The sequence below is a fragment of the Aythya ferina genome (assembly GCF_964211825.1).
Source record: "Aythya ferina genome assembly, chromosome: 20".
Classification (NCBI taxonomy): Eukaryota; Metazoa; Chordata; class Aves; order Anseriformes; family Anatidae; genus Aythya; species Aythya ferina.
In genome coordinates, this window is record NC_140318.1 from 4,322,889 (window position 1) to 4,335,661 (window position 12,773).

At 53.9% G+C, this 12,773-nt stretch overlaps 1 protein-coding gene and 1 long non-coding RNA gene across 4 annotated transcripts in view; both read left to right on the forward strand.

The window, feature by feature from the left end:
- The window catches only part of ABL1 (ABL proto-oncogene 1, non-receptor tyrosine kinase), a 69,592-nt gene that overhangs the window by 16,704 nt on the left and 40,115 nt on the right, over positions 1 to 12,773 (forward strand). The window lies entirely within an intron of this gene.
- LOC311421796 lies at positions 3,988 to 9,173 on the forward strand. Of its 2 annotated transcripts, XR_014685005.1 has the most exons (3): positions 3,988 to 5,592; positions 6,567 to 8,031; positions 8,199 to 9,173. It is a non-coding gene; the product is annotated as an uncharacterized lncRNA (long non-coding RNA). The 2 variants fall into 2 exon arrangements; XR_014685006.1 differs by lacking the exon at positions 8,199 to 9,173 and having other exon boundaries at positions 6,567 to 8,135.

The following is a 12,773-nucleotide window of genomic DNA, read 5'->3' on the forward strand; positions in this document are numbered from 1 at the left end:
ATTTCCTCCCATCCCCACCTCGTTGTGTTCCCCAGCTACCCCTGTTGGCCTCGCTCTGATAAACAGCGTTAACTCGTGTTAAACCTCAAACCCTGTGTGCCCAGCCCGTGCTGTCGTTGTGTCCCACACTTAAATGTGAAGGTGAAGTCGTTCCCATGCAGGCGGCTGCCCCTAGGGAGAGCCAACACACAGCACAGGGTCAGCAGCACGATGCAGATGGTCAGCGGCGGGGACTCATCTCCTCCTGAGAATAACAGTGGCGTTTGCTCGGCATCTGCTGCCTTCTGGTGGGATTTGAAGGCGTCCTCCCTTGGTGGCAGGAAGCTTTGAGGTGAGATCTGGGTCTCGCCTTTAGCCCTCCTGTGCCCCTTTGTTTGACTCCGATAACAGCCAGGTGATGGTTGCAGCTTGTAGCAGCTACACCCCTGTCCCGAGGGCAGCCTAGCGCTGCGTGTCTCTCCAGCCATCCATTTTCTCTTCATTTACAGTGCAAGAGATGTACAGAAACGTGATCTTTTTTCCCGTGGAGCCATAACACTTGGATAAGCCACCAGTTTTGGGCCTCGCTTGCTGTTTGAGTTACAGCCACTTGCTTTCTTCCTTTACACGAGAGGCTGCCAGCAGAGCAGCGTACCCAAATGTTGCCAAACTCTCCCCACTGCGTGTCACAAAGAAAACAATCGCTGCGCCAGCACCCCCAGGAACCCTCCTTATCACACGTGGGTTTTTTTCCCTCGATTACAGCCTCGTGAAAGGTGACGTTGAGGCAAACATTCCTCTTTGTGTTTCCTGGGCCGGGCTGTCAGCCTGCTAGGCGTCCAGCAGCCCCGCTTGTTCACGTGTGCCTTTGGAGGAGGCGAGGCGCAGCAGGTCACTCCGTGCCTTTGTTCCCCGCTGAGCAATTAGAAAATAATTTGTTTCTGCTCCCAAATCCTTCAGGGAAACGATTGCATATCCTTAACCCGAGAGCTGTGGCACCGAGACCTCTGCGTGGGGCAGAAGCCGCTCCTCACCTCCTCGGCACGGGGGCACTGCTGCTGCTGGGGCCCTTTGGCTCTTAAAACGAAGCGAATAAAGGATTTTCCCGGTCAGCCAGAGCCAGGTGAGTGGCACAAGGGATGGAGGTGCCAGATCCCTGCGGCGTTACGAGTGAAAGCTGGAAGGCAGCTGGCGTGGGCACACCATAGGGTCCCTCTGCCCCCACGAGCAGGGAGCTGCTGCTGGTCGCAGCCCAGCGGGGCTTTCGCAGGACCCGGCACCGCTGGTGCTGTGGGTGTGGAATTAGGGCCCAGGTTTATTGATTATCTCATAGCTTGGTCGTCTGCTGTTTAACCTGCTGAAGGTTAATTAAAAAAGGGGATGGATGACCTCGTGGCCTTCTCGTTAATCCGAGGATGACTGGGCAGAAGGAAGAAGTGCTTTGTGTGCTGAAATCGGTCGCGAAGCCTTCTCGGGCTGCCCTTCCCTCCGCCCACCGCGCTGCGCCTGGCATTTTTTCCCCAGCTTGACACAAATATTTGGCTAGGGCTGAAGGGCTGAAGAGAATTACATGCTATCAGCAGAATCGGAGGAGAAGACGTTCCTCTGCCAGTCACGTCATGCGCCGGGCACGGCGAAGGCTCGGCTTAATGCACCTGATTGTGTCCGGCGTATGCTAAGCAGGGCGAAGCAGCAGTGGGCGCAGGTCATCGCCCACTGCGCGGTTCCCAGGCTCGGGGAGAAGCCCTCTGCCCGGCAGCTGGAGCTGCATTCCCCGGCCTCATTCCTGGCATAACTCGGCCTTTCCTTCCCCCTTCCCCGCCCCTGTCCTGCCTGGCAGACCCCAGTGGTTTCTTTGGAGAGCCCAGCCCGGGCTGGTAGCCACGGGGCAAGAGGTCTGCCGCGGCTGGGAGCCCGTTGGGGTGCTGAGACACGAGGGGTGGCATGCGGGATGGGTGCCTGGTGGCTCGGGGCTGGGCACGGAGGGGTGGCAGCCCTGCAGGCAGCATCACAGCACTCGTGGGGGCATCTGGAAACTGCTTGGCAAGTGGCAGGGTTCATTTACGTGGAAGAGAAGAGCCGGCTGTACCCTCGTCGGCTTGCTGAGGTTTATATCGGCGTAGATTCGCTCGGTGAAGATGTTTATCCTTGCAAGGGTACGGTGACCTCTTCCGAAGTAATTGAAACGAAAGAGAAAGGAAAAAAAAGAAATCAATAACGCTGGAGCAGGCGTCAGATAATGGGCTGTGTGTGTCTGTGAGCTGCGGGGTTACGGAGAGACGTCGAGCAGGCAGGGCTCCTGCCTCGGCTGTTCTTCGGGGGTGAGGATGGGTGTGAGAACAGCTGCCTGCACGAGGCGTAATTAAGGTTTAATTGGAGCTGGCCATTAGGAGGTCAGGGAGAGTGATGCGGGGAGGAAAGAAAGGTGGAAAGAAACTTGAAGGTAAAAAGAAGAGAGTTTGGAGAAAATGAAGCTGAGGAACGGAGGCTGGCACAAGGGTGGTGCAGGGCAAAAAAAGGGCTGGGGAGGCAAAGGGCGGTGGGAGAGCTGGGGATCGGGTCACAGAAGTTGTCTGAATCCTTCTGGGATGGAAGAGGAGGAGCTGAGGAACATCAGGACGTGAGTTCAAAGGAAACAGCAAAACCCTACAGGTCAGGACCCTCACAACCAAACCAAAAACGTACTCTGGAGCTCTGCTGGGGAGGCCTGTTTTTCCTGGTGGAATTAAAAGGGTCCTTGGCTGGGCATTTCCCAGCCCTTCATACGGAGCTGAGGCATGGAGGAGTGCAGGGCTTGTCCTCGGCCCTGCTGGAAGCCCGCGGTGGGGCTAACTGAAGCCCGGCAGTCTCCGAGACTTGCCTACGACGTTTTACCCTACAGCTTCAAGCCAATAGGAAAATACTGCCCTTAAACAAAATATTTAGGCAGACTGTGTTTAAACATCCCCCGGAGTTGCCTTTCTTTTGAGTCTCGAGCTGAAATATGTTTGAGAATCCTGCTGCTGGAAGTGGAAAACCGCACGTGAGCCATTTCCATCGAATTTTCTCCTGGAGAGCATGCGCCTGGAGTGCCTGCGGACTTCCATCAGGCTCTTCAGAGGAGTTGCTCCAAGCTCCTAGCGGAGGGAAGCGCCGTTTCCTAAGAAGCCGGGCACGCTTGAAATGCTGGGAACAGATTTAGTAGCTTGTGACAAGGTTAGGCCGGTGCTGAGAGCGAAGTCCTGGGAGCTGTAAAAGCGCAGGGCCGTTACGCTGGAGGAGCCGAGTGACTTTCCTCTCTGCGTGACCTCCGGCGAGCCCTCAGACCTCTTTGCATCTCATTCAGCCCAGCTGGAAAGCCCAAATAAACAGCAGGAGCCTTGCTGGAAGCCAGAAGCCTCGACTGACTGAGTTATTCCGGGGAAATGGGGAAATTAATTAAGTCATGAATTAGACTCGGGGAGAGAACACCCGGGTTGGGTTGGCTTAAAGAAGAAAAAAGTCTGCAAACGCCCCAACCTGCCGTGTTTGGGCTTAGCTGGAATGGGTGAAGCGACTCGGTGCCATCCCGCTTCACAGCAAAGACATAAAAAAAAATTGCACTTTTCCTTTTTGTCAGCCTGTTTCCGAGGCTGTAGGAATAGTTAATCAATATTTCCATCAGACACGCGCTCGGTCCCCTTGCCACAGGCACTCATTTTTAAACCCTTCAATCTCGTGTCATTTATGGAGATTGTATTGTCAGAAACAGCACCGTAAATAATTTATTTTGCTGCCAGAGCTTTTCTAAAGGTCTCTGGGCGCGATGCAAGATTTCCTCCAGGAGCTGTAAAGCTTCCAGCTCGGTTCGCTGTGGCAAAGGAGGGGTTTTTTTGAGAGAGAGACGAGGAGGATGGTGGAAATGATTGGGTATTTCGGGGAGTGGCCGGCAGCTGTTTCTTCTGCATCGCTATTGCAAGCCAGAGCAGAGCAATTAGTAAGTGAAATGATTGCTGGCTGATTGTTTCTCGTGCACCCGATGAGCCCACGTCCCGTGTATGGGGTCGGTGTGGGTGCCGGGTCCCCTGCCGTGCCGCGGTGACCCCACTGTCAGTGACGTGCTTCGTCCTGCACGGCCCCAGCAGAAGCGTGGAGCCTCCAGTTCATGTATTTGATGTTTTGCTCTCTCTTTAGTTGCTACCTGGGCTGTGAGCTGCAGAAGGAGCTCGGCACCATCTTCCATTTGTCTCTCTGAGTTGAAATTCCCTTGGGGCCGCCCAGCTCCCCTCTCCGGTGGGCACCCAACGAGCACCCATCCTCAGCTGGGCCTCCGAGCCTGCAGCACAAACTGCATCTGCCAAATGTCTGCAGCTTCCCAAAGCCTGGAAGCTTCCCTGAAGGAGGAGAAAACCCTATAGCAGGCCCAGATAAACACCAGCTCTGTACTGGGAGGTTTGCAAGGAGGTCACGGATCCCAGTTTACGCTTTCAAGTGTTCCCAGATCTCGAACGCTGTTGGGGTTTCTGGGTAGCTAGCAGGGAGTGCAAGGGAAATCCCATGGAAACCAACCTGGTGTACTCCCCGGACAAATTAGAGGGCAGATATCTAATGGTATGTGTGGGAAAGCAAGCACAGGGAACCAAATGATCTCCACGAGCTCCCTTTGCTGAAGGTTGGAGCCCGGGGAGCTGATCTGGCTTTAGCTGTGCCCTGAGGAGCTCCGCTGAAGCCCGGGCAGGGGCTGCGTGGGGCTCATCGTGCTCCACCACCATGCTCAGCTGCTCCGTGCCAGCCCTGACCTGGCTTGCTGCTGTTAATTAAGGCTGGGATTAATTGAAGAGAAACTGGCTTTTTGCTTGACAGGAATAACGAAGCGCAGCCCGGCTGCAGTTGCGTGGCAGGTGGCAGTTCCCAGGTATGGGAGGAAACAACCGAGCGGGCCCTGAGCTCCCCAAATGGGATGGGGGCAACGTGCCTGTGGCTGGGGAACCCCCGGCCCCGGGGCTGGTGCCTCTCCCCATCCACTCAGCCAGCCAGGCTTGATGGATCAGAGCCTGATCAATAGAGGAAACCCCAAATGCTTGTTTGGTGCAGATGCGTGCTGACCACTTGCCTTTTTCATAGTGCTTTAGGAAAATAACAGCTATAAAACCTAAGCACCCTTTTCGCTTCCATCAGGTGCAGAGCGTCGCGTTTTGACTCACTGCACACAGCAGTGGGAGGCTGGCACTTGCCTCCTTTCTGTCTTCCATCCTCCTTTCCCCCCCGCACACCTCCCTGGCTGCTGTTTTATACAGAGCAGCGTCTGCAGGCTGTGCTGTCGATGATTTTCCTGCTTCAAAGGAGCGGATCAGGAATTGAATTTATCCGTTTTTATACTGAAAGAACAAACCGTGCAGCATTTGTTTCCTCCTCAAGTAATTTTTCCCTGGCTCGATTTGGTTTTGTTGCGTGATCTCTCCCCGCGTTTTCCATCCTGCTTAGACGAGGGCAGTGTCTCGGGCACCAGCAGCCGTTCGGAGCGCTGCCGCTTGGTGACAGCCTTTCAAAGCCAAACCCTCGCCGCTGGAAGGAGGGCTGGACCTGCCCCACCGCCCAGCTCGCTGTAAAGAAGGAGTTGTTCCCTGGGATTTCATTCGCACGTTAAGTGTGGAGGTAAATATCTGCTGGCAGCGTGCTCGAAGCAGCACGTTAGCGGCAATCCTGAAATCCCCGCCTGGTACGTGACGTGCTGCTGAGACCTTTGGGGGGGCAGTGAAATGAGCTAAAGGGACAGGTTCCTGTGCTGGAGCATTGCTCCGGGGGGTTGTCCCCCTTGGTGACACACACCCACACCTCCGCAGCCCCAGCACCTTGCTCTGCTCTCTCCCGGGGCGCACACCCGGACACGATCCCGGTGCCAGCACATCCTTACCGGGCTGATTCAGGCCGTGAGCCTCTCAGCTCCCCTTTTCCCAAATGGAGACAGGATTTTATCAGGCTCCCTGAGCGCTGCCTGGCTGTCCATCAGGCAGCAGGTCTGGACCCGGTGCCTGCAGCCGAATTTAGGCCAGGAAGAGGCAGCAGCAGGGGAGGCTCCAGCTGCCGGCCCCCTGCCCGCTCATAGCTCCTCAGTCTGTTCGGCGTGGTTCTGGCTCGAATGCACAGGTGCTGGGGGAAGGAGGGGAACTGAGGGGGTACAGGCAAGGGGGCAGAAAGCAGCACCCCAATTTCTGTACTGCACAGCCACAGGCAGCTGGTGTCACCCTGTGGCAGGCAGATGGAGCCGGGCTGTTCGTTTTGGGGTGTGCAGGCGAATATATGCAGCGCTTGCCCTTCTCCCGTCCCCCCGTTCCCACCACCGCGTCTCCCTTTGCCCTCCTCTATCTGGCCAGTCTCACCGGTCCTTCATAACCTCAAATCATCTCTTCACAGCCCAATTTCCACATCCTGGCCCTCAGTATTCTGTGCCTGAGGTTAAAGACTAAAAATGATGAGATTTATTTGCAGAAGCCTGTGTTGGCTGCTGTTGGGTTTCAGATGCGGCCCCTGATCAGGGCGGCAGGTACAACTGCTCTGACAAAGACTGATTGCAAGTGCTGCCGTCCCACTTTATATTCCTTTTTCTCCACTTATCTGCTGTGATCAAGGAAAGCTGATGCAAACCTTGGAGGGATTTGCTGCGAGCTCCCCAGAGCTGCGCTCTGCGATGCGGCTGTCACTTCGGGGAACCAACGCTTTGAGAGGAGAAGGGCTGGCGTCATGGTAGTGCTGGCATTTGTTCCGGCCACCGAAACTGCGCACATTTCTTTTCCACTTTGCTTCTGTTCAGTCACGTGTTTAACTCTTTCATCCCGCCGTACTTTTATCTTCTCTTTTCACTCAACTCCAGGAACGTTCTCCCAGGCTCTTGGAGCAGCAGAAAGCAAAAAGGAGCCGTTTGCTCTTTCGTATGGCAGCGCGCTGGCTGTTGAAATATTTATGAACCCGTCTGCCATTGAGTTATTTTACTGGATTTCGTGCTGCCGGTGCCAGGAGAACCTCTCTAATAGGTACAGTCCTGGAGCAAATCAGCAATCTCAGGAATTCGGGATCAATCTACCAGGTTTCTGAAGTCTCGTGTGCTCCCACCAGCGTGATCGTTTGTTTTGTGCTCAGTTCAGCACAAAACTGAAGTCAAATCCCTGGTGCCTTTTCTGGTTCTGTAATTTACAGCTATATCCCAGGATTATCAGAGACGGGAGGAATACCTAGTAAAGGCCAGAGGTTTCCTCTGGGATAAACCAATTTGATGGGTTTGTTGAAGACAACAGGGATTCTGATTGAGGGCCTGCTGTTTACCTAATGTAAGATGTTAAAATACAGAAACTACAGGAGCAGTTCCCTGTTGGATTTCACTTTTAAATCCCCGTGCAGCAAATATTGGTGTTACAGAAAGAAGTTTTCCTTTCTCAGCCTGGTGAGACCTCCGCGTTTCTTCAGCTGGGTAATTTGGGCCCGCTGCACACACGAGCAGGAGAAACCTGGGCTCCTGCAGGGCACAGAGCCACCCCCGTGCGTTTCCATCCTGCCCTGTTCGTGTTGTGGGTGCTGAGGGCTGTCGGGTGCTTTCGATTTCCCGTGCCCAGCTGGGTTTCCAGCACAAGGAAGCATCACCGAGCGCTGCAGCTGAGCACCAAGGGCACGGCCTGACCCCTTCTGCTGTACCCCTGCCTGCCCTGGGGCCAGGCAGTGAATCACTTTGGGCTGCGTGGTACGTGACCGTGGCCGGGGGGTGATCTGTCAGCCTGGGGTTATTTCGAGTGCCAGCGAGCTGTGTTTTGCCTCTGTTCCTTCTAATCCCCTTGACGCCAGCGCAGCGCAGGCCGAGGAGCTGACCGCAGCTCGCAGCCAGCCCGCTCCAGCCCCGCCGGCACCGAGCCTCCCACGCTCAGCCCCCTCGGAGCCCCCGTCGGAGGGCAGCAGGGTGCTGTTTTCGGTGCCCTTTCCTCTTCGCTGCCTTTCCTGCCGTGTCCGTGGGCTGCTGGGAAGGACTCGACATCGGTTTCTAATCAGCGGCGGAGCAGTTGTGCGTGGCGGGGCGTGATGACGTTGGTTGGCTCCGCTGGCTGCCAGGTGAGTGAAAGTCGATCCGGAGCGAGTGGAAATAATGTGGCCCGAGACATGTGCATGCAATTTGGGCGGATGATTCAAGCCAGAGCCATGGCAACTGAGATAAACAGAGGAAAAGATACTGGAAAAGCAGCAGCGGCTCCGTTTTAATAGCGCGGCCTTTCTTGCAGGCGGCTCAGATGTTTACTAGAAGAGCTCCGTCCTCCTGCGTGTCTCTCCCTCCCCGCCACCCCCATCGCTTCGCGTGCACTTAGTCATGAGATCGGATGGCTCCTTGGGCAAAGCACCCCAGGCCAAATTCCGCAGTTTCTGCTCCAGCAAAAAAGCCCTCGGCCGTCCTCAAATACGGGCTGCAGAGCTGCTCTCCCCGTCTTCACCGCCGTGATGCAAAGGACCCCGATAAAAACCCATCTTCCTCGAGCTCCGTGTGGATCCTGCAAGCATCAGAGGGATTGTTGGCTCGGGACGAGCTTCTGCTGGAGATAAAGCTATTGGGCAGGCGTGAAGGCTGTGTTGTGAGAAGGTAATGTCTGAAATGGAAAGAACCGAGCGCCGCCGCCACGCTTCCCATGTGAAGCCGGGGAGGAGTTGGCCGGTGTGTGGCCGTGGAGATGATCCTGAGGAGATGGAGCACGGCTTGGCAGCGGGGCCGTGCTGCTGTGTGGGCTTCTGGGCAGCCGAGCCCTCGAGCTGCGAGTGGAAACAACCCAGCGAGAGCCGCCTGGCGCGGTGCGGCGGGGACGGGGCTGGCAACGAGGACCTGCAGCCCCTGGAGCCGTCCCGATGCCCGTGCGTGCCGACAGGGCTCCTGCGATCCCACGTGGGGCTGCAGGCGGTGTGCTGGCCCCCAGTCCCACCCGTGGGGGACCTGCTGGTGATTCACCTCGGTGAATCATAATTCCTGACGCTTTTCTGATCTCTGCCCTCAGTGCATCCTCGCTTCCCGTGCTGCAGGTCCAGGCTGACTGGGAGGCGCAAGCTCTCAAGCGGTTTAACAGCTGGCTGGTTTCCTAGGCTGGTGCAGCTAGCCTGCCTCAGAGATGCATCTGTGTGGCTCCTTTTCCTCATGAATTAGCTTCCCAATTCTGTCATTCCAAGATACTGTGAATACCAATAAAAAAAAATCCAAATAAAGTCGAGTACACCTACCCTCTAGTTGCATCCTTAAATTTGAGGTTCGGTATAAGACTCCCAGTGTCTAAACAGAGAATTACTGGGCACGTGCTGTGGTTTTTTGCTTTTTTATATTCCTGGTATAAAGGATTGAAGTTAGTTGTGCAAATAGCCTCTAATTCATCGTTTTCCAGGAGGAGGGGAGCCACGGCACTGGTCGCTGAGCTCTTGGCTCAGGATTCGCGTGAAGCCCTCCTGCGCCTCGCAGCACACGCCTGCTCCAGGCCTCCTTTGTGCTCTTGGTGGCTCCAGCCTGCCCCATACATGTGGTCACAGCCATGTCTGTGACAGCTCTGCTTGTAGGAAATGTGACATTCCCACTGCAATGTAACAAAAGGGATTTTAGGTGTCGCCTCCGCTTGCAGTGTTTGCCTGAGCCCAGGTGCGGTGATGCTGCCAACCCTTGGGCTGGCAAGCCACAGTCATGACCCTTCTGCTAGCAAAGACATCGCCTCTCTGTCACGTGCTGTGAAGATTGAAGTACAAACAGGTTTGGTTTAGACATTTATCTTATTTAACTTGGCTTGAAGGGAATAACAAGGCTCCCTAGCAAGCCTTTTTCCTGAATTTTTTATTATCGGTGTTAATGTAGGTGACAAAAACAAGACACTCGTCTTTCTCTGATTTTTTTTTTCCACTTCATTGTTCGATTTTACATTTTTATGTCACTTCCAGTTCTCCTGTCACAGTGACATCTTTCAGAGTGGATAAAAGCTGAAAGCTACAAGCAGAAAATAAAAAAATCAGCTGCCTTTGGAGCTGAACCATAAGGCAACAAATGTAAGTCAGAAGCCCGGTATTTGCTTTACTTTTATTGCCATTCCTGTAAGGAAAAAAAATGTACATAAAGGGTCCATCTTCTGATGTTCAGTGACCAGAGGAGCCCAGGAAGCTGAGTGAAGGGCTTCAGAAGAGAAAATTTATTTAGTCTTCACACATGGAAGTTGCCTTCCCTGGTGCCACGTTTCTGTATGCATCTTCCCAGCTGGTAGGTTCTGGGCTCTGTAGAAGCCACCATTGGTACAGGTGCTCGGCCTGTTTGGGTGTTACCCTAAATTCTCCCTCCCAATACATTTTTTTTTCTCTTTTCCTGCCCAGATTTGCTGGCAGGTAGAGTTGAGGAACCGGGCACGGGTGCAGAGAAGCTGGGATGGACGTTGTGTGCGGGGTGCTCCGAAAGGTGCAGCCTGGGGGCAGAGTTGTGCATCCCTGCGGCCCCAAATGCTGGGAACAGCAAGCCGAAAGGTGCCCAGGTGATGGAGCAGCACTCCTGGGGCTTAGCCGAGAGCAAACCATTTCCCAAAAGTGAGCTGTTTCCCTCTGGATCTCAGAGTGGGAGCGGTAGCATCCCTAGCAGCGCTCCCTAGGGATGGCTGTGCTGTGCCAGTGGTTAATGATTTCCTAGAAGGAAAGGGACTGAAGTGTGTTCCCTGTTTCATGGGGCGATGCCCGCTCGCTAAGAGCACCTGATTTACACCGCTTTTCGGTGGCCGGTTTGTGCCTGGAAACGTTTGGGGCCTGTTTTGAAGCTGTGCAGAAGGAGCGTGCTTGCGTCAGCCCGAAAATGCAGTGAGTCAGTGGAGTCCTGAGGGAGCTGTAACGGCTCGAACAGCAACTTGGAAAAGGAAACGGGGACGGATTTAAAGACGCAGCATTCGTGGTCGTGGCCTCGTTTGGGGCTGTGCTGCCTTCGGGGAAGGCGCTGGTGGGGAAGGGGTTTGGCGAGGGCTTTGCTGCTGGAGCCCCGAGCGGGGCTTTATAGCAGCCATCCACCCGGGGCAGGGTGTGGAGCTGGAAGGGGGTGGTAAGCTGGCTCTGCTCAGCGTTGTACTCAGGATTTTGGTATTCAGGGAATCTCCATGAATTCCTCGTTGATATGTGTGTTTTGGTATGTTAATGAATAACTTATTGGGAGGGACAGGAAGGCAGGCGGGGGGCAGCCTCTGGGTTTGGCCCCCGCTCCTCCTTTCTCCTCCGCGTTTTCAGCTGTCTGTGCTCAGGGCTGCTTCGTGCAGGGATTTATCCCGTGCTGGGGTTGCTCTTGGGCCATTTCATCTGTCCTGAGCAGACCAGATTTGATTAGGGAACCCCACTGGGGCCTGCCAACACGTGTGTGGATCTCAGCGGGGTTAGGGGCAGTGGTGGAAGCGCTCGCTGCCCTGGTGCCCATCACAAGGGGGCTGGCTGTTAACGCACCCCGTTCTCTTTGCGTCCATCCCCCTGATAAACAGAAGGGACGTGGGATACCTCCTTCCTTCGGGCCTAATATTGACTCAGACGAGTTCATTTCAGGTGTTAGCTTTGCTATTCTTAAAATGGTTTTGGTTCCTGCTCCGGGTGGAACGACCCAAGCCTGTTCCAGTGCTGTTGCTGGGTTTGCATGTATTTGACAGCTTCCTGTGGTGCTACCCAATGTCGTATTCGGGGTCCTCAAAACCACAGATGAGTTTATGATGTATTTCTGGAGGGAGAAAGCATCCATCTGGAGGTGTCACAGCGAAGTCGAAGATAACATGTTGGGCTCCATAAATTCCCTGATGGATCCCTAAAACGCGTGCTTTGAAGTGGAGAGCCCATCTTGCCTGTTTACAAGGCCTCCTGTTTAACAACACAGACTGAAGCTGTTCCTCCCAGTAGAGAGCTCAGAAAATAGCAGAACGAGCAGCCAGTGCTGAAGGATTTGCTGAGCAGGGCAGCTCGCTGGCTGGGCATCCTTGGGAATGCCACCGGGGTGGCTCTGAATATATATCCCTTCCCCGAGGCTGCTTCCACCGGGTTGTTTCTTGATCTATGTGTTCTGCATATACAGACCATTCCGTTTCTTTATCAACAGGAATATAAAAACGTTTGGGGACTGTAACGTACAACTTCCAATGTACCAGTTCAGCTCTCTCGCTGTAGCTATTTAGTCAGCCCGTGAGAGCTTCATTAGTTCATGTTGATTGAGGAGCGCTCTGTTCCTCGGCAATACTTATGCAAATTAATGACTCACATCCTCACAATTGAATTTAAATATCTATAAAATTTTAGATGTAGGCAAGTAATTGCATTGCGCTCTTGCAACCCCTGTGAAAGATTTTGTTGCATCCGAGGCCATATTTCAAACCTGTGACCTCACTCCCATAAAGCAGAGCTATTTCATTACATCATAGCTGTGCAATTTGACTTTTGATAGCTGATATTTGCATTTATGTTGGATCCGTTAAATATTTGTCTGCTTAAAAAGCTGCCAGGCATGAAACACGTTGGCTCATAAATGCTTAAAATATATATATATTAAAAAAAACCAAACAACCCCACAACTGGTATTCTTTTGGCCTTCTTGCTGGCAGTTTTGCTGAAAACAAATGAGTTGTAGTTTTCACTTCCATCATCGCCATCTGCTTGGTTTCCAGAAAAAAATGATTAATGATTTTTTGCCTTTGCAGCTGCAATATTTTATTAAAGCCTGACTTCACTAGTGATACAGACGGAAATATTTCTGCAGTTAACCGGCGTTTATCAAGCCTGCAGCAGGTGACTAAGGCCGTGCTCAGATGCGGGCGCTCTCCCTCGGCTGTGGGATCTTTGCA